The sequence below is a fragment of the Vicugna pacos genome, chromosome X, assembly GCF_048564905.1.
Source record: "Vicugna pacos chromosome X, VicPac4, whole genome shotgun sequence".
Classification (NCBI taxonomy): Eukaryota; Metazoa; Chordata; class Mammalia; order Artiodactyla; family Camelidae; genus Vicugna; species Vicugna pacos.
This window is the reverse complement of record NC_133023.1, coordinates 54,781,861-54,801,133: the sequence shown is the minus strand read 5'-3', so window position 1 is coordinate 54,801,133 and position 19,273 is coordinate 54,781,861. Positions and strand designations below refer to the sequence as shown.

Here is a 19,273-nt window from a genome sequence, read left to right as displayed (position 1 = left end):
TTGAGATGATCATGTGGTTTTTGTCCTTTCTCTTGTTAATGTGGTGTATCACGTTGATTGATTTGCATATGTTGAACCATCCTTTTGTCCTTGGAATAAACCCAACATGATCATGGTGTATAATCTTTTTAATGTGTTGTTGGATTCTGTTTGCTAATATTTTGTTGAGGATTTTTTCATCTATGTTCAGCAAAGATATTGGCCTATAGTTTTCTTTTTTGGTAGTGTCTTTGTCTGGCTTTGGTATCATGGTGATGGTGGCTTCACAGAATGAGTTTGGGAGTAGTCCCTAGAACAATTATTTTTAATTCTTTATCAGAATTTATTTTTAATTCTTGGGTCTCCATTTCTTTGGGGCTAGTTACTGGAGGCTTACCATATTCCTTTGGTAGAATTGTGGTTCCTTGATTCTTTGTGATCCCTGTAGATTTTGTATAGGTGCCTGGGCATTTGAAGAAGCAGTTATCTCTTCCAGACTTTGTGTACTGTCTTTGGTAAGGGAAGCCTTTCAGCTGGGGGTGGGGACTCTTTGGTCATGCTGTCACCCCAAGTCTAGTGGTATAGGATGCCATGTGTGGGGAATGTAATAGCACTGGGTCCATGAGGGGTGTGAGGTCTCTTTAGCTCAGGCTTCTAGGTTCCACAGCATTGACAATTCTGTGGTCCTTGGTTATCACTGCAGGGGTTCCACTGTGGCTGCAGGGGCTGTTGAGGTCCTCAGCACACCTTCTGGTACTGTAGCTAGGGACCCAGGGCAGGTTGTGGTGGTGACTGGAGCTAGTGGTATGCACACTTTTAGCTACGGGGGTCAGCTGCAGGTGCCTTTGTAGTTATAGGGGCCAGATACAGACACATATGTAATGGTGGGAGCCAGGGCATGCAACAAAGGCTGGGGCCAACTATGGACTCACTGGCAACTGCAGGGTCCCTGGCTACTGGCATGCTCTCCCATGGCTGAATGGTTCCCCCTCCCCCATCTCCAGGTGTGTGCACTGTAGTGGAAGCCAGTGGTGGACATCAGGCCAGCAGCAGTCATGTACACAGGTGGAGGGGCTAGCCCCAAGTGCACACGTAGTAGCTGAGGTCAGCTATGGAGGTCTAAGCTGACCTCTTGCATTGGTGTAGCCACAGAGGCCTGGGCTGGCTCCCAGTGAGTTTTCCAGGCTCTGGTGGTTATGGAGAGAGACTCAGGTGGCTAGCATCAGCAAGTGTGAATACCTGCAAGACAAAGATGGCGAAATCTTTATGGGGTCTGCAGTGGCTGGGTTGGCCATTAGTTTCTTCAGTGGTGCAACCTGAGTTTGTCTACAGAGAAGGTCACTGTGAACTGTGATTGCTCCCACTGCATGACTGCATTGGTAGCCCTTATTTTTCTTCCTTATTCCTAGCCATCTCTGTATGTCTTAGTTTTGCTGGTCTGGGTGGAGTAAAACTGAAGTGCGACCTTCATGTGATGCCCCAAAGGCTGAAAGCTAGTCACTCATTCCACTTTTCCTTTCCTGTTGAGGAGACCTCTCTAGATGGGAGGTTCCCTCTTGGTGCTGAGCAATGCTTGCCTGGGGGATGTGATGATGTAGGCAAAATGAAGCTGTCTTTTTTTTTTCTCTCTCTCTTCTTGTGCAGATATGCTCAGGTTTTGTTCTTCTACCGTGTTGCCAAAGTTTCTTAAGTGGACTCCAGAGCTGTTTCTGTTCATGGATAGCTGTTTGATTGTTAATCTTTGTTGGGGGATGGAGGCCAAGGTCTCCTATATTACCATTTTAGTGACGTCCTTGATAAACTTTATTGTTTGAATTTTTCCTATTATAGTAGTTAACATATTTAGTTTAGCAACTTCAAGAAATACAGATAAACAAAAAAGAAAAGAGAACTGGTAACCCTATTCCCCAGAGATAATCAATATTAACATTTTGGTATATGCTCTTCTGGTCTTTTTTTTTTTCCTGTGTGTAGTAGCTGTGCATATAGCCAACCTCCATCTAATCACTTCCACAGTCTTTCATCTGTCAGATTCCAAATGGTCCCAGTACAATTTCTAAGTACTTATTTGATAAGCCACACGATGCATTATGTTAATGTTATTTCCTCTGGGAATCACCAAGGAGTCCCATTTTCATTTTCCATACATCCTAGATTTGAAAACATATCACTAACCATCTGTTTCATGGATTCTTTTTTTTTCTTTCTTTCTTGCTCCTGGACATGAATGTCTTGTAATTCTCACTGTGAATTGATTAGCATATAGATATTTTCAGGTAAAATGATTAGTGTTATAATGAGTACGGTGGAAGCTAAAAGCTTAGAAAAAGAATTACTCACTGAAATTTTAATAAGAATTGTCATCTAAGAGGTGAGATTAACCATCTGTGGAAGTGATTTACAAGTGTGTTAGTGATAGAAACATAGGAAACAATCTAATTAATCAAGATGTAACTTTAGAACTGGGAGGTAACTAAAGAAAGCATCTCTGAATGTCACCAAGGAAAATTAATGTGGCCTCATAACAACAGTTTGACATTTTTCTTCTTTTGCTATTTTTTGGTTCAATTTGTATAAACTAGGGATTAGCACTGTTCCTTGAAGATTTGGTAGGAATTACCTATGTACTTTTCCTTGCTAAGACTTTTAAGAGAGAAAATTTTCAATTAATAATATGGTATATTTAGTGGTTATACAAGCTGCTTTTTAAAACAACCTGTCACTACATTTTTACACTGTCCATTTAATTCAGCTTTCTAATGTACTGTTAAATTATTATTTACAACATAATTTGTTAAATTATTATTTACAACATAATTATGATTTACAGCATATTATTTTCAAAACACGAAAGCGTTTCTGCATTTTTATAGGCTTTTAAGATTACTACAGTATTTCTACGTCTTTTAGGTTTTTTTTACAATAGAAAGTATGTAGAGATATTTCCATGTCCATATGACAGATACATCTCATTTTTTCTTTTTTTATTATGGTAAAATGTACATAGCCTAAAATTTACCCTTTTAATCATTTTTTCAGTGTATAGTTCAGTGGCATTAATTACATTCACATTTTTGTATAGCCGTCATCTCTATTCATCTCCAAAACTTTTTATCATCCCAAACTGAAACTCTGTACCCATTAAACCATAACTCCCCATTCCTCCCTCGACCCCTGGAAACCACCACTAGTCTACTTTCTGTCTCTATCAATTTAACAACCTCACGTAAGTGGAATCATACAACATTCGTCCTTTTGCATCTGGCTTATTTTACTTAGCATAATGTCTTCAAGGTTCACCCATGTTGTAGCATGTATCAGAATTTCCTTCCTTTTTAAGTCTAAATGATAGACCATTGTATGTATGTACTACATTTTGTCTATCCATTCACCTGTTGATGGTTATTTGTGTTGTTTTCACCTTTTGGCTATTGTAAATAGTGCTGCTATGAACATGGGTATACAAGTGTGTGTTCAAACTCCTGTTTTCAGTTCTTTGGGGTATATATCTAGATGTGGGATTGGTGGATCATATGGTAATTCTATGTTTAATTTTTTGTGAAATCTCCATACTGCATCATTTTACATTTCCACCAGCAATATACAAGTGTTCCAGTTTCTCCACATCCTCACTAACACTTGTTATTATCTTTTGATTTTTTAAAATAATAGCCATACTAATATCCTAATGGGTGTGAAGTGGTATCTCACTGTGGTTTTGATTTGCATTTCCCTGATGATTAGTGACACTGAGCATTCTTTTCATGTGCTTGTTGGCCATTTGTATGTCTTCTCTGGAGAAATGTCTATTCAAGTCTTTTGCCCATCTTTAAATTATTTTGTTTTTGTTGTTGATCTCCTTCATTTTTGAAGGATACTTTTACTGAACACGTAATTGTAGGCTGAGTTTTTTTTCTTTCAACACTAAATATTTCACTGCACTCTCTTCTTGCTGGCATGGTTTTTGAAGAGAAGTCTAATGTAATTCTTATCCTTGTACCTCTCTAGGTAAGGTGTTTTTAAACACTGACTTCTTTAAAGATCTTGTCATTGTCTTTGATTTTCTGTAATTTGAATATCATATGCCTATGTGTAGATTTTTTTTAAAATCGTGCTTGGTATTCTCTGAGGTTCCTGGATCTGTGGTTTGTTATCTGTCACTAATTTTGGAAAATTCTTGGCCATTATTAGTTCAAATATATCCTCTGTTCCTTTCTTTCTTTCTTCTCTTTCTGGTATTCCCATTATGCATTTTTACACTGTTTGCAATTGTCTCACAATTATTGGATATTATGTTCTATCTTTTCCATTTTTTTGTATTCCATTTTTAGAAGTTTTTATTTATATATCTTCAGACTCACTGATTCTTTCCTCTTTTATGGGCACATCTACTGATATTCTGCATTTCTGTTGTAGTGTTTTTTATTTCTATCATTTTCTTTTGGTTCGTTCTTAGTGTTTCCATCTCTGCTTACATATCCATCTATTCTTGTAGGTTGTCCAGTTTTTCCCATAGAGCCTTTAGCATATAGTTATTTTACATTCCTCTTCTGGTAATTCTAAAGTCTCTGCCATATCTTAGTCTGGTTCTGATGCTTGCTTGCTCTGCCTCTTTATACTGTGTTTTTTGCCTTTTAGTATGCATAGTAATATGTTGTTACAAGCTAGACATATGATGTGCTGAGTAGAAGGAATGCATAAAAATTGATATTTAGTGTGAGATTGTATGTTTATTTGGCTAGGAGTTTAAGCTGGGTTTACTACCTACTATAGCTGTGTCAGAGGTAAAATTTCCTCTGGTGTCTGTTTTTTTTTTGGGGGGGGGGTCTCTCCTGTCATCTTTGAGTTTCCCTGGAGAGTTCGTATTCAATAAGGTCTGAGATGTGCAGTTCTTTCCATTGTAATTCCCTGTTTTTATACCAGAGTCTCACTGATGTGGTGCTATGGTGTCAGAAAATGGAAAGGATTCTATATTCCTATTTCCTGGGCTGTGATCTTTGTAAGTGCTTTTAATTCCACAACCCTCCTCCCCTTCTTAGGTGAAACAGAAAGGCTAGAGGGGGCTGGAGTTGAATATTTTTCTTCCTCTAGATCAGCTAGGCTCTGGTAAAACCCAAGGTTGAATCTGATCATCTGCAGTGATGGACTCCAACTTTAGGAATAATGAATACTCAATTTAGAAATGAGATTCCCTATCTTTTTTCACTTTGTTACCTTCCTGAATTAATTTCAGAGTTGGAAGAAGCATTAGAAGTCAATAAGTATAATCCTTGGAGTTTAATCTCTGGAACATAAGCAGCATTTAGTAAATGTTAACTGTTGTTACTTGTATCTACTAACCAGGTTCCCCTGTCCATGGCTAGCATTAGACACACCCTGACATAGTCTTTTCCTGCTCCATTTCTGCCTAGATGTCATACAGAACTTCCTTTCTATTAATATATCATTTTCCTGCAGGTAGATTACAATATACTTCATTAGGTCATAGCATTCTTTAGTTACATCATACTAACTCATTGTAAATTTAGTACAAATTGATGTAAAAATATTAAGTTCCCAATAGCTAAATGGTCAAAGGACATATTTTGTGAATATATCATCTACTCATTTCTCTAGCAGTCAGGGGATTCAGGGAAGTGTTTTCTACAATATCTTCCCTTAGTGTAGACCCCCTACCACCCTATCCTTACCTCCTAGACAGAGCACTGACATATGTATCCCTATAGTACTGTATACATACTTCTAGTAAGCATGTATTCTATTTTATTACGGTGTACAGCCTGTGAGTTTCTCAAAAACAAAGACTATATTTTAATTCATCTTTCTATCCCAGATCTTTAGCATGGTTTCAGTTCACAGTAAGAAGGCATTGTTTCCTGAATGACTAACAACTTAAGTTTTGAACATGTTGAGTTTGAGGTGCTGGCAAGGCACACAGTATCTTGCCAAGTAGTTATAAACTTGGCTCTGAAACACAGAGAGGTTCAGGGTAGAAATAAATATTCAGGAGTTATTCATATGAAACTGTGATATTAGTGGGTAAGATTGCTAAAGGAAGAAAAGGCAGAATAAGAAGAAATTCAGAATCACTAGTCCATATACTAAGAAAGACGTTTTACCCTTAGACCCAAGTTCTCAAAGTGTGGACCCTTTGCATAACAAAGGTATGCTTATTTAAAATACAGATTCCCAGACCTACATAATCCATTTCTTGGGTTGTAATCTAGGAATATGCATGATTACAATTCTGTTTTTGTTCATTAAAACTTCCCATGAGTTTATGCACATTAATGTTTGAGGGAGCCTGCTTTAGAGAGTGAATGTAAACAGAATCACCTGGAGGACTCCATTTTCCATATTTTCTATAATAAATGTGTATCTTTTAAAATGATAAACATCTATTAAAATATTAGCTATTAATACGTAGTGAGCTCTTAGGTTCATAGTTTGTATGTATGCCAAATACCTTCATTTTTGCCTTTTCTATAGTGAGCCATTCTCTACACTCCAACCCTTGTCCACACATCTGCCTTATTCTGTCTGGCATTCAGAATCAAGTGGCTAAAGGAAGAAAAGCTTAGTAAGGGGACTTAGGGTCCCTTTTTATCTACTGCTTCTTTACTGGCACCATTTTCCACTCCCCAAACAATAACTAAAACAGCAAAAACTAATTGTTAATATAAACCCTTTTATATTAACAGTTTCATGGCAGGTCAATGCTATATTGCCTATTCTTGGATTGTAGGGACTGTATCTATGGGGTTTCCCAAGACAAAGAGCCCCTAGAAAGCTGGAAACATCAACCCTTATGCACTTATTCCTTTGTCAAGGTGCTATAACCAAAGACCACACAGAAGTAGTAAAAATAAAGGTTGTATTTAAGAAGAAGGGAAGAACGGGCATATAGCTCCAAGTCTGTTACTTCAGGAACCTGCAACCTTTTTCCAATTCTCTCTGCCTGCTCAGTCAGTATTCCTGTAGGAAGTGGAACTATAGTCAGGGCTGACCTTAAGTGAGAGTGCTTAAGTGTTTTCTGTGTGAGGTTTGTATGATGATAGCCAATCTTAGTTCTCTCTCTCTTTTCTCACGTATATCTCTGTTACCCACCACCACTAACAAATTTTAGAACTACTGCGCTTTATCTAGAAACGAAATACCAATCCAGAGAGCTCCAAATGCCAATATGGAAATGAAACCTCAGCAGAGCAAAGTCCATTCTGTTACTTCCTGCCCCGGGGCACTTTTTGCCGATCCCCAAGTTGACTGAGGCTGTAATTCTTGGTGGGTTTAACTCTCTGAAGATAGTCAGAAACCAGGTAACAGGGAGGATGTGAAGGAAGGCTTGGTCCACAGAGACTGAAATGACTCGACAGAACACTCAACTTAGTGCCAGTTGAGGGCAGGTTGGCCTCACCTTTAACCTTTGTAATCTCTTCTGTTCCCATCCCTGAAACTTATGACTCTGGCCTTTGTGTCTTTTTCCAGGTGACCACAGTGATGTCTAAAAGAAGACAGGAAGCTGTAGTAACACGCAAAGCAGATTTGCTTTTAGGGGATGTTCTCCTTGGCTCCAGATTCCAGACTTCAATCTTTTCATTCAACTTACATTTTATGAGTACTTACTTATGCCAGGTATTTGTTGAGACTTTGAGATAAAAAGTTGGGGAAGATTTAGTCTTTGCCCAGGAAGAGTTCATAGTTTGGGAACACAAAAGCAGGAACAAATAATTACAGTATCATAAAGCGCAAGTACTAGAATAGATATGCTATGGGGAACGCTGTCAGAAAAAAGGCCTCAGCCCAACTGGTTTCTGGGCCGGTCCCGGTTGCCTCCTACCAGTTTCTGGACCCAATCAGGAAAAAGAAACAGGTGGAGTCTGACAGTTCATACTGCAAAGGCGGCGGAGCTGGAATGGGATAGTGACTTGCCCACCGCCTCCGCAGGCAGCAAGGAAGGCGGAGGCTCGAGGGGCTCAGCGGATGCCTTCACTGCTCCCAGGAGCCATCAGGGGTCTCCTTCATTTCCCTCTCCTGACACCAGAGCTGTTGGAAGATAAGCCAAAGCATATTAAAATTTGGGGAAAATTGAGTAAAAATCAGTCTGAGTCGGGCAGCAGCAAAGTGGAGGTACTTGGGGGCGCTCCACCTACAGGAGCTCTGAGGAGAGACTTTGGTGGAGAAAAGGCAGAGGCAAGGTAAGGAAAATACTGCGTGGCTATCACTGAGAGCCCAGTTGGCTGTTTGTGATTGGTTGTTCCTATTGTTGTGATTTTTGAGCCCTCAAGGCATTTGCAGGCTTAGATCGCTTCTACAGGCCACCATGGCATTAGAGCCACCTGTCTACGGGCCCTCTTGTTTAATTAATTTACCAACATATGTATAAATATTTATAAATGTATCTGTATTAAGCTAAACATGAGTTCATACTAGTGTCTGCAGTTCATATCCATTACCCTGTGGATTATTTCAGCTTCTTGCCATTGCTGATCTGCACCATTTCTACACCAACAGTGGGGAAAGTGACTCCCACAGGCCACCACGCAGTTCCTTAATTGTTCAGCGGCAGTACACGCGTATAGTGGTTTCAGAGTTCCTAGCCCATACCCTCAGGAGAAACAACTTTATCAACTAGAAAGGCGTGCTTATGCATGGCCCTTTATGCCTCTAATCTTAGACATCACTCAATTACAAAGTTACTTAAGTTTGCGCATTTGCCCCCACCCACTTCAGTAAGGTTCTTTCACATATTTGTAATACAGTTAGATTCTTAGTTCACATTTGGCATTCTGACCCTGTAGCTCTTGACCTCCTAAATGATTTTTTGTTTTGGTCACACACATTAGGTTTCACTCTTTGTGCTATAAAGTTCTATGGGTTTTGAAAACCGTGTAAATGTCCACCATTATGGTATCATAGAGAATAGTTTCACTGTCCTGAAATATTCCCCCGTGCTTCACCTGTTCAATCCTCCTCCTCTTCCCCCAATTCCTGGAAACCTGTGATATTTTTACTGTCACTATAGTTTGGCCTCTTCTAGAATGTCACATAAATGAAAATATACAGTATGTAATCTTTTCAGGCTGATGCCTTTCACGTGGAAATACATGTTTATGACTCATCCATGCTTTTGCATAGGTTGGTAACCCATTCCCTTTCATCACTCAATAGTATCCCATTGTTTAGATGTAACGTGGTCTGTTTATCTATTCAGTTACTGGAGGGCATCTTCGTTGCCTCCGGTTTTTACTAATTATGAATAAAGCTGCTATAAACATTCACATCCAAAAAAAAAAAGATCCTCACAGAAGAAATATTTGAGCTGAATATTGAAGGAAAAGGAGGAGTTTACTAGGTCGAATGAGTGAGCACAGCATGAAGAAGGGCAGAGAGGGATGAAAGAACATGGCATGTTTGAAGGCCATCAGAAAGTTTTCTCTAATTGCAACGGTACACTTATGATGACAAAGATGGAAAGGAAGGATGGGACTAGATCATAAAGACTCATGGAGTTTGGCTTTATCCTTGTAGATCAATGTTTTCTGACTTCACTTACTCATATTCTACCATCTTCATTTTAATTTCTTAAATTTAGGCAATAATATCTTTGAAATCATGAGTTTAATAGATTTTTCTTATGAATAGTAAAATAAAAGTATGCTTAATAAAATAAAAATATATTCAGTTGTTTCCCAAAAGTGGTACACTATAAATGTTTAAAAAGATAATTCTGTGAGTGTTGTATGAGAGAGATTGGGTGGGGGAGTAGAACAGGGGATTATTTTAAGAGCTATTGAAATACTGAGAAATGATGAAGTCCTGACTAAAAAAAGCCTTATTGGCAGGGATGGTAAAGAGGGGAAGGGATTTAAAAGAGATTTAGGAACTAGAATAGACAGGACTAATTAATTAGAGGAAGGTAGGGATATTTATGAACTAAAACCTGGATTTGGTGACTAATTAAGTGGAAGGGTGGAAGATTACAGAAAAGGAAGAATCTAAGTTACTTGCAGGTCTCTTGTCTTCCCCTCAAAAATATAATTTGATGAAATTTTCTTTTAAATTATAATACAATATGTTCTTACTGTAACAAGTGAAATAATTTAAAAAGTACAAGATAATTAAAAATCTCTCCCCTTTCATATCCTCCTCCCCTCCCCTTATAACATTGAGGGTAGCAATTTGTGTAGCTTTTCACATGTTCTTCATGTGTATGTGTTTATGCACACACATGCATAATTTTGATGAGTATTTTTTATAAAATAAGGTCATACTGCATATATATATGCATAAATATATATATTTATATATAAATATAAATATATATATATATATTTCCCTGCAACTTGGTTTGCTCAATAATATTTCAGCAGATATGCAGATATACACCTAGGTCAATATATATCAATGTAACTCATGCTTTTAAAATTTATGTTTTGTGGTTTATCTTCTTATATCCTTTTACTTAATAATCTACCTCTGTCCTTATGTTTCAAGTGACTTGTAGACAGCATATACTCAGATTATATTTTTTAACTCACTCTACCAATCTCTGTCTTTCAACTTGGTATTTTTAGATGATTTTCATTGGAGGTAATCATGCTGTAACAAACTAACATAAGGTGGGTAGCTTAAAGCAATAGAAAATTAATCCCTCACAGTTCTGAAGGCTAGAAGTCTGAAATCAAGATGTTAGCAGGGCTCTGATCCCTCTGAAGCCTCTAGAGAAGAATCCTTCTTTACCTCTTCCAATCTCATTGCCTCATGCATTCCTTGGCTTGTAGCAACGCCACTTCAGTCTCTTCCTTTGTCTTCAAATGGCCCTCTTCCTCTGTGCCTGTGTACATGTGTCATGTGATGACATGTGTTCTCCTTTGTCTGTGTGTCTGTGTCCATATTTCCCTTTTTTTGAGAGAGAATATGTTTATATTTACATGGTACATTTTAAAGCAATAGCTACATTGGTCATACCTACTAGAAACCATAAAAAAGTTAAGAACAAAAATGTACATCATACACTTGTGTCTGTCTGTCTGTCTGTCTATCTATCTATCTATCTCTCTATCTATCCACACATAGATAGATAGATATTTTACACAGAGATTTTAAAAAGGCTTATTATTAAAGAATCAGTACAACAGGGTTTTCAGTGTACAGGTAAAGAATGAATTATGCTTCAAGTACTTTAATTTGTTAATGTGAGCAGTTTGGAGAGAGGGTCAAGGGACACTTCCAAACAGAAAATCCTTTGATTAATGTTTTGTTAACACAGATACAAAAATAAAATCTAAATAATTTCCCTCAGATGGTTGACTTCAGTATGGCAAAGGTGACTGGAAATATAGTTACACACTGTTGAGCTGCAGTGTGGCAAGTAGAGAGAGACATATCTACATCAATGCCACCATGGCTGTCCTTGTGCCCTCAATCTTCACAAATCAAAAAGTACATGCAGAGTAAAATTCACTAGCATAACTCTTCAAAGGGGTAGAAAAGGAGAAGAGGTAAAGGAAGATAGAAACAGATAATGACCAAGTAGAGAAGACAAACAAAAAGCGGCCAGGGGCCAGGGGAAGGTATAGCTCAAGTGGTAGAGTGTATGCTTAGCATACATGAGGTTCTGGATTCAATCGCCAGTACGTCCTCTAGAAACAAATAAACCTAATTACCTCCCTCCCCCCTGCCAAAAACCCCCCAAAAACAAAGACAAAACATAAGCAGCCAGGATATGTGTATTCTGACTGAGATAAATAGGGGCACTTGAACTGCGGGTTGTGCTTTATAGAGACTGAAGGCTGGCTGAAAGTTTTCTAGATGTTCTTCAGGCAGGGAAGTGACTCTGTTTTCTTGTATCACTGGATTGATAGCTCTCTGCTCCTTCCCCAAACTAGAAAGCCCGATCCAGTCACTCTATCAAATGAGAATGTCTTCCAAGGAACACATAGGCACACTGGGTATTCACAGTGATGAGCTGATAGAGAAATGTGATGGGTTCTCAGAGGAGCTGAAAACATTCCCATGAAGGTAAGTGTGCTAGCACTTTTGCAGTGGCAGACTGGAGAAAAGTCCCTTTCCTCAAAGACTGATGTCCTGTGTGCAGTAGAGAAGGGATGGGGGAAGTGGGAAGAGAGGGATCAGGCCATGCCCTCAGCTGGCAATTACCACAGGAAGGTCCTGATGGGAAGAGCAACCAATGTTGACAAGCCTGTCCCCTGTGGTATCCACAACATTCTGATTGTACTATGCCAGGTACAGGTAATCACTCTTCACTTTTCTTTCTGTGGTAAGATTTGGCTGTTCCTTGCAATATATTAGAAAAATACTCTTTTCCAGCTAATTAGGAGCCTACTACAATGTAGCAATGCAACAAGTGGACCCAGCCTACTGGGTCCCATCTCTGCACCCGAAGCTGCAAGTCTGAGTTTGGAGTTGCAGGAGAAAGACACTTAGGCATTGGAAGGGTTTTACATATGGCCTTGTTTCTTCCCAAGCACAAATGAAGAATTTGATGACATGAAATTGAGTCCAAAATGAACATAAAAACACAAACCCATGAACAAAATGCAACCCACCACTCTTCGAATTGATGACATTTAAAATTTCCCGCAGTTAATAGAAAATAGCCAATGAGGGGGAAAAAGTTCCTATAGTTTTATTTACCATAACTTTAGTGTTTCTTAACTGGAACACTGCTTTGTGGTTAGACAATTTGGTTTGCAGAACAATGAGCAAAATTTCTTACTTCATTAGCATTTTCTTCTAATATTGCTACGTTTTTAGAAGTGGTGGTGACACAACTTTAAAAAGTTCTACTTGATGGGTAACTGAGGAGGCTCAAAGAAACCTGAAATCCCCTTTCTAGCCCTGGTCCCAGAAGTGGCGATGCAGTTTAAAGAATTGTCCCGATTCTCACAAATTAACCTGAAGTAAAAGCTCAATTCTTAGTCATTTTACAAGTGAATGTTTTGCATCAGTGAATAACTGATAGATTTATTTTTTTGGTAGAGGTGACAGAAGATGATGATGGATTCAAGAGACAAACTGCAGCTTACACGGGATTTGGCTTTATAAAAATTAAAGCGATGTTATTTTATGGTAGAAGCTTGTTTGTTAACTAGCTCACCTCCTATACATAATAACTGACTTTGAAATAATAGGTTAAAATACTTCTGGTCGAGTTTCATCATTCTGACATCCCATTTCCACAGGAATCCGAGGAAGCTCGTTGTCAACAGGCAAGCCAAACCAAGAGAAAGGTAGTCTTTGGTGTTCTTGGAAAAACCAGCGACAAAACCCACCAAAAATCAGCAGTTCCAACTGCAGGCAGCTTTGAACTGGAAGAGGTGGGCAGGAAGGGCATGCAATCAACACATGTGTAAGATAGCTTGATTACAGAGTATTCATAGTACATGAGCATTCATGCAGAGGTTCCTTTCCTTAGAAAATTGCATGCGTGCGTGTGTCCAGTGGGGGTGGCACGGGGTGCAGAGTCCACCAGGCAGCTTCCTCAGGCTGGAATGGCGCCTCAGGTACCCAGGAGCAGAGGAGAAGATGAGAGCATGTAGGAGACACGTTCCCTTGGGGCTGTGGATGGAGGAGGGGGAGGGAGGGAAACTGAGTCACACAGCTGCTTTGTGCTTCCTTTAGCAGCACCTGCATATCACTCTGCAGTGGTATCAGGCCCAAAGGGGCAGGTAATAGCAAATACAGGGGACCAAGAAAGACAAGTCAATAAGCCATCTACTGGAGGCAAAACTTCTCATCACTAGTACGGCATGAGCACAGGTCTGTGCAGTCTCCCTCTGGGTCTGACATACAGTGATGGAGCATGCTGTCCGCACCACAAACAGCTCACAAGTTGGATCCAAGTTCTCACGGAGTCAGGCACATCCTGAAGGTGGCCCCTCTGGTTTTCCTAGTGGTTGAACATGTCCTAGCAATACACACACTGGGAATGCTCTCTGTCCTCCTTCCACTACCAAGATTTGCCCTGGAAGGGCTATGTCCTGATCACACTGCCCTCCCTGCCCCCACCCCCTGCACAGATGCCAAAGCCTGGGTCCACAAAGGGGTAATTGTAGTCATGCTTAAGGATCTCGCCCTTGGCGAAGGGCATGTAATAGTCTGCGTCCTCCAAGGAGTCCAGGTATTTGCTCCTTGCCCGTGCTGGTGGGTAATCCTCGTAGCGCGCCATCCAGATCTTCTCCCTGGGATTGATACACACAGTCTCCTCCTTGTCATCCTCCCAGGAGCTCACCTGGCAGTATGGCCTTGGCATTAGGCTGTTCAAGGTGATACTGGCCTGCGGGGTATGGGTCATGGAGGTGGCCCAGGGTGTAAATCCTCTGGTACTCAGAGGATATGGGGAAGGAGATTGTCCAAAGAGTTTGTTCCCTCTTCTGAGACAAAGTAGAAGAACTGACTGCAGCTGTTGTAAAAACATCGTCATCACCATCACTTCATTATGGATGGTGGGAGATGCTGCTGCTGAGCTTTCTGTAAGGTCTTTGATTGCTTTCCTCACTCAAGGCTTTGGACATTAAATCCAACTCCTGTTGCCGACCTTCCAATGATGCAAGGTTGTGTTGGCTTTGGTGTAGACCAAGTTCTTTCTTCAATAGCATTCCAATACTACCAGTTTGTCTTTCTGTCATTCACCGTGGATGAGAAAGCCGCTTTGTCCATTGCCATCAGGGTTCATGACCTTACAGATACCGCTCTCCTTCCTGTGGGAACCATCCCCTACTGGAGTCATATCAGGTCATAACTGCAGCCTTAACAAGCTCAATATAGCTGTCCTCCTCCAGGTGTTTCTTCAGTCATTTTCCTGTTCAGCTACATGCCTGTCCCACAGCAGTGGACAGCTTTGCTCCCTTGTCTTCCTGTCTGCTGACCCCCTCCTTCTTCACATCTTTGGAGACCACTTGATTTCGTTGGGGGGGAGGGTGGCTAGAGACAAAGGGGCTGCCCCATAAGGCAGAAGGGGAAGAGGGCTACCAGAGTGTGGAGAGCGGGGGCAGGGGCATAGGCAAGCTTGGGGGCAATATAATCGCCTGCCCGGGGTGAAGCACACCGGGGCCGGGGAGTGGGCAGAAGGGAGAAGGGAGAGATTTGGACAGAACAAGTGTGGTGCTGAGCAGCAGGGACTGTGAGAGCAGGAGGGGCGGTCTGGCTGCTGGAGGGGTCTCAGTCTCCAGTTGCGCCAGGGCCAGGCCAGTCATGGTTTTGAGGGAGCAAAGGGAGCCTTACCTATCTAGACTCCACTGATTTACTCCATTTTGGATTCTTACTGCCAACAGGAGGAGCTGCCCTCTTCTTATAAGGACACCAGTCATATTATATTAGGGTCCACCCTAATGACCTCAACTTAACTTGAGTACAACTGCAAAGACGCTTGCTGTAGACTAAATGTTCCTGTTCCCCCCAAATTCATATTTGAAACCTAATTTCTAATGTGATGGTATTTGGAGGTGAGAGCTTTGGGAGGTGATTAAATCATGCAGGTGGAGCCTTCATGAATGAGGATTAGTGCCCTTTCAAAAGAGACCCCAGAGAACTCCCTTTGCCCTTTCTGCCATGAATTCAACCATGCTGGCACCCTGATCCAAAACTCCCAGCAGCTAGAACTGTGAGAAATAAATTTCTGTTGTTTATAAGCCACCCACTCTGTAGTGCTTTGTTACAGTAGCCTGAACTTAAGACCGCTCTATTTCCAAATAAGGTTACATTCACAAGTAAGTGGTGTTAGGACTCCAATATATCTTTAGTTTTGTTTTTTGTCTTTTTTGGGGGGGGTAGTTAGGTTTTATTGGTTTACTAGTTTTTTAATGGAGTTACTGCAGATTGAACCCAGGACATCCAGCACGCTAATAAGCATGGGCTTTACCACTGAGCTATACCCTCCCCCCAGTATATCTTTTTATGGGATACCTTTCAACCTATGATAGTAATTATTGATGTGTTAAGGCCTGAGTCTGCCATTTTATTATTTCTTCTATGTTTGTTTCCTCTGTGTCCTGCTTTTCTGTTTGTCTTTTCTTGCTTTCCTGTGCTTGCTGGAACATTTTATTTATTTATTTATTTATTTATTTATTTATTTATTTATTTATTTATTATTGAAGTACAGTCAATTACGGTGTGTCTTTCTCTGGTGTACAGCACAATGTCCCAGTCATGTATATACATACGTATATTTATTTTCATTTTTTTCCATTAAAGGCTATTACAAGATGTTGAATATAGTTCCCTGTGTTATCCAAAAGAAACTTTTTAAAAATCTATTTTTAGACATTCTAGAGAACGTGATGAAAGAGGAACTCTATGTGAACACATTTTGATTTTGCTGTTTTTTCAAACATCATGAAATCATTCATTTATTTTCTTATATATTGGCTATCTTCTTTATCTAGAATGTAAGCTATATAAGTGCAGAGAACATGGTGTCCAGTTTATTGTAATATTGAACAATGTCTGGCATATAGTTATCACTCAGCAAAATTTGTTGAATAAACTAAAGTCATATATTTAAAAAATCTATTTTTATATATAGCAGCTAACATTTGTAAATCTCAAACTTCCAAGGTTATCCCCTTCCACCCCCTTTCCCTGGTATCCATAAGATTGTTTACTAAATCTGTGAGTCTGTTTTTGTTTTGTAGATGAGTTCATAGTGTCCCCCTTTTTTTTCATAGATACCACATATGGGTGATATTATATGATGTTTTTCTTTCTCTTTTTGGCTTACTTCGCTTAGAATGACAGTCTCCAGGTCCATCCATATTGCTGCAAATGGCATTATTTTATTCTTTTTTATGGTAGAGTAGTATGCCATTGTATAAATATATCACAACTTCTTTATCCAGTCATCTGTCGATGGACATTTAGGTTGCTTCCATGTCTTGGCTATTGTATATAGTGCTGCTATGAACACTGGGGTGCTTGTATCCTTTTGCTTTAGAGTTCCCTCAGGATATATACCCAGAAGTGGGATTGCTGGATCATTTGGTAAGTCAATTTTTAGTTTTTTGAGAAATCTCCATGTTTTCCATAATGGCTGCACCAATCTACACTCCCACCAACAGTATAGGAGGGTTCCCTTTTCTCTACACCCTCTCCAGCGTTTATCATTCTTGAACTTTTGGATGATGTCCATTCTGACTGGTGTGAGGTGATACCTCACTGTAGTTTTGATTTGCATTTCTCTGATAATTAGTGATATTGAGCATTTTTTCATATGTCTAGTGACCATTTGTATGTCTTCATTAGGGAAATACTTTTTTAGCTCTTCTGCCCATTTTTGGATGGGTTGTTTTTTTTGTTATTAAGTTGTGTGAGCTGTTTATATATTCTGGAAATTAAGTCTTTGTCAGTCACATCATTTGCAAATATTTTCTCCCATTCTGTTGGTTGTCATTGTGTTTTTCTTATGTTTTCCTTTGCTATGAAAAAGCTTATGAGTTTAATTAGGTCCCATTTGTTTATTTTTACTCTCATTTCATTGCCTGGGTAGACTGCTCTAGGAGAACGTTGCTAAGGTTTCTGTCAGAAAATGTTTTGCCTATGTTTTCTTCTATGAGATTTCTTGTGTCTTGTCTTATATTTAAGTCTTTAAGCCATTTTGAGTTTGTTTTTGTGTATGGTGTAAGGGAGTGTTCTAACTTCATTGATTTACATGCAGCTGTCCAGTTTACCCAACACCACTTGCTGAAGAGACTGTCCGTTGTATATTTTGTTGAAGATTAATTTACCATAGGTCTGTGGATTTATTTCTGGGTTCTCTATACTGTTCCATTGATCTGTATGTCTGTTTTGATGCCAATACCATGCTGTTTTGATTACTGTAGCTATGTAGTATTGTCTGAAGCCTGGGAGGGTTATTCCTCCAGCTTCGTTCTTTTTCTTCAATATTGCTTTGGCAATTTGGGGTCTTTTGTGATTCCATATAAATCTTAGGATCATTTGTTCAGTTCTGTAAAAAATGTTCTGAGTAATTTGATAGGGATCCCATTAAATCTGTAGGTTGCCTTGGGCAGTATGGCCATTTTAACAATATTAATTCTTCCAATCCAAGAGCATGGGATATCTTTCCATTGAACAGTTTTATTTATTTATTTATTTATTTAAACATTTTTTTATTGAGTTGTAGTCATTTTACAATGTTGTGTCAAATTCCAGTGTAGAGCACAATTTTTCAGTTATAAACGAATGTACATATACTCATTGTCACATTTTTTTCACTGTGAGTTACCACAAGATCTTGTATCTATTTCCCTGTGCTATACAGTATAATCTTGTTTATCTATTCTACATTTTGAAATCCCAGTCTGTCCCTTCCCACCCCCCATCCCCCTGGCAACCACAAGTTTGTATTCTATGTCTATGAGTCTGTTTCTGTTTTGTATTTATGTTTTGTTTCTTTTTTTTTCTTTTTTAGATTCCACATATGCGTGATGTCATATGGTATTTTTCATTCTCTTTCTGGCTTACTTCACTTAGAATGACATTCTCCAGGAACATCTATGTTGCTGCAAATGGCATTATGTTGTCAGTTTTTATGGCTGAATAGTATTCCATAGTATAAATATACCATCACTTCTTTATCCAGTCGTCTGTCAATGGACATTTAGGCTGTTTCCATGTATTGGCTATTGTAAATAGTGCTGCTATGAACATTGGTGTGCAGGTGTCTTTTTGAAGTAGGGTTCCTTCTGGATATATGCCCAGGAGTGGGATTCCTCGGTCATATGGTAAGTCTATTCCTAGTGTTTTAAGGAATCTCCATACTGTTTTCCACAGTGGCTGCATGAAACTGCACGCCCACCAGCAGTGTAGGAGGGTTCCCTTTTCTCCACAGCCTCTCCAGCATCTGTCCATTGAACATTTTAAATGATTCTATCTTGATTTATTTATAGTGTTTTTGAGCACACTGATTTATATAGTTTTCTTAGTTGTTGCTCTAGGTATTACAAGATAAATATGTAACTTACTGCAGTCCACTGATATTGGTGTGTGACTACGTCAAATGAAGTACAGAGACCTAACTTTCATGTAGATCCCTTTACCATCCCCACTTTAAAAGTATATAATTGTCTTAAGTATTTCCTCTACATATATTGAGCCACCACATCAAAGCTGTTATAATTTTAGTTATATAATTTAATCTATAATTTAACCATCAAACATGATTTAAGAAACTCATGAGGAGGATAGCAAACCCCTATTTTCTCCCATTGTGATGTTCTTTCTAAAGTTTCAGGCCTTCTTTTATCATTTCCTTTCTGTTTAGAGACCTTCCTTT

General features: G+C 39.3%; 1 pseudogene; it reads right to left on the bottom strand.

The window, feature by feature from the left end:
* Nucleotides 1-13,595: 13,595 nt before the first annotated feature.
* Nucleotides 13,596-18,719, bottom strand: LOC102532332 (sprouty-related, EVH1 domain-containing protein 2-like; annotated as a pseudogene).
* Nucleotides 18,720-19,273: the final 554 nt, after the last annotated feature.